The following is a 2,575-nucleotide window of genomic DNA, read 5'->3' on the forward strand; positions in this document are numbered from 1 at the left end:
GGGCAAAGGCAGTCAGGCCAACCCAATCAATATCGAGAGAGGGGTGAAGCAAGGACCTGCTATCCCCCAATTCTGTTTAACATCACTGTGGACCCTTTGATCTGTTCCTCATAGGAGGCAAAGTTGGGCATCCAGTTGCCCCTTCAGGGAGGGAAGATCAATTGCTCAGCACTGGCATTCACCCATGACATTGCTCTGCTCAGCGACTCCCACGCAGGTACGGTCAAGAGCTTGGCCATCGACCAGGACTTCTGTCAGAGTACAGGCCTAGAAGTGAATTCCGGGAAGACCAAGGGCTTCCACCTCATACGCAAGCTAAGACCTTCCTGTAGAATTTTTTTTGTCTTTTTGAATGCCTTATTCAAAATTTCAATTTTACAAAGAGATGACAAATGATTAACAAATTAGAAAAGGTTTCAATTTCACCCAACTATACAAAAAACAAATAGCACAGTGCAGCTCCACCACTGCCTCCTTGTGATGCCAACTCAATGGCACAAAGTCCTTAAACAGGCCTGTGGAAGCGTATAGGGGTAATCCATGTGATCGTGCCCAAACTCCAACACAGCATCATTCTCAGCCCCTGCACAGCATTCGCAGCCATCTCAATTTTCTACATCCTCTTCCTCGTTTTCTATCTCCTTTTGATCATCTTCCATCATTTTCACCACTTCAGTGTCTTCCTTATTCTCATCTTCCTTGCTCTTGCCATGTTCCTCACTCTCAGGCTTCTTATCCTTCTTCTGTTCTGAAGCTTCTTTCTTTCTTTTCTGCTCTCGCTTGTAAGCTCCCAATGCATCTTTCAGTGGGGTTATGAAGCGATCAAACTCCATCTCTTCCATTTCTGCAAGCGCATCAGAGGCACTGTGTTTTCCTCTTGCTCTTCATTGCAAAGTTATTTGCGCACGAGGTTGCGTAAAGAACGAAGACACTTGCTGCTCGGGATATTGCGCTACGAGCTTCCTTTGAGACATTCTCTCCATCTGGAAGGGCCTCTTTAATAATCCTGGTAATGACTGCATTCAGCAGATTCAAGTCTTCTGGTCTCAGCCATCTCTGTCACTTAAACGGACACCATCGAAATCAGTTAAGTTATAATAATTATCGCCGGCTCATTATAATAACCGCTTCTCTGGTTTTCACCACACGCTCACCCACCTGGCTACAACTTTATGGTGAACTGGCAGTTGCGAGACGGCCCCATCTTGTATATAACACCTGGCGACGCAGAGGAATACCTGGGAGCAAGAATCAACCCTTGGGAGTGGGTAGCTGAGGAGCAGTGGGGCCCAAACTTGATTCATGGATCGAGAGTTTGAAGGCGGTAGCACTTCGACCTAACCAGAGGATTGAAATCCTAAAAACTCACATGATTCTGAGAATATACTTCCATTTGATTCTTGCTGAGGTATCCCAGAACACATTGGTCAAGTTCAACCAGACCATCACAAACGCAAAAGAAATCCTCCACCTTCCGCTACACGTTACAGACGGAGTACTATACAGCAGTAACAGAAACAGAGGGCTAGCCGTGCTAAAGCTGGAAGTTCAGATCCTTTTGGCTATTATTCGCAAGTTAGAGGCGTTGGAGAGCTGGCCAGACGTGGTGACTCAAGCCTCATTCGAATACAGTGTTACCAATAACAAATCAACTGACTCCTTGAGGAACCTTAAAATGCTCCAGGAGATCGAAGACACCCTCAGACAGAAGTACGGAGAGAGAGGGAGCTAAGGTGAAAAGAGCCAAGAGGATATATATCATTGACATGGACTGGGCAGACATTACCCAAATGTCCAGACCCAAACCAGTGAACAGATATGCGGCTTGGAGGGAGGTAGTATACCTAAAGTGGACCAAACTTCAAAGTCAAGGATCAGGCATCAAATATTATGGTAATGACTACACCTCCAACTCCTGGCTCAAAACATGTTTCAATCTCAAAACAAGCCAAACTCATTAATAGTATACTGTTACAGTGCAACCTCTGTAGGGGTGTCCCTGTGTCATGGTGGATCTTGTTGGGCACAGTTAAATCTCGTAGAAGATGAGACCCCATTTGAATCACTGCCTCACAATCTCTGCTAATTGTACGTAAAGGATGCAAGAATCAAGAGACAAAGCCCTGGACCACCTGCAGCAGTTTGTCTCAAAATTCGGCTGGACATCCCACTTAGAACAGAGACTCTTCACGAAGGACTGGACACTCTGGAAACCAGATTTGGTATTCATTAAAGACGGAGCAGTGGCGGTTGTCAATGTTACAGTATGCTTCGAGAACAATAACCTGTTGGAGAAAGCTTGGGCAGAGAAAGAGAAGTACCACCAACACCTGAATGATGAAATAAGAGAACTGACCGGGGGTACGTCCGTCAACTTCTTGGGTTTCATTATGGGAGCAAGAGGAAAGTGGCTCGAAAGGAACGACAGCCTCACGCCATTCGTTGGAATTCATAAGTATAAGTCCTTCACCCAGCTTATCTCAAGACCAATGATCTCTGACTTTGGAACTCTTATAAATTTTCAGAGACAAGGTGATCAGAGGATCGCCCAGAGCCCACCTGGTTTGATGCTACA

General features: G+C 45.7%; 1 pseudogene; it reads right to left on the minus strand.

The window, feature by feature from the left end:
* Positions 1-605: 605 nt before the first annotated feature.
* LOC144672498 (DNA polymerase epsilon subunit 3 pseudogene) lies at positions 606-1,304 on the minus strand (annotated as a pseudogene).
* Between the last annotated feature and the right edge of the window lie 1,271 nt (positions 1,305-2,575).

Source organism: Cetorhinus maximus, chromosome 3, assembly GCF_964194155.1.
Source record: "Cetorhinus maximus chromosome 3, sCetMax3.hap1.1, whole genome shotgun sequence".
Taxonomy (NCBI): domain Eukaryota; kingdom Metazoa; phylum Chordata; class Chondrichthyes; order Lamniformes; family Cetorhinidae; genus Cetorhinus; species Cetorhinus maximus.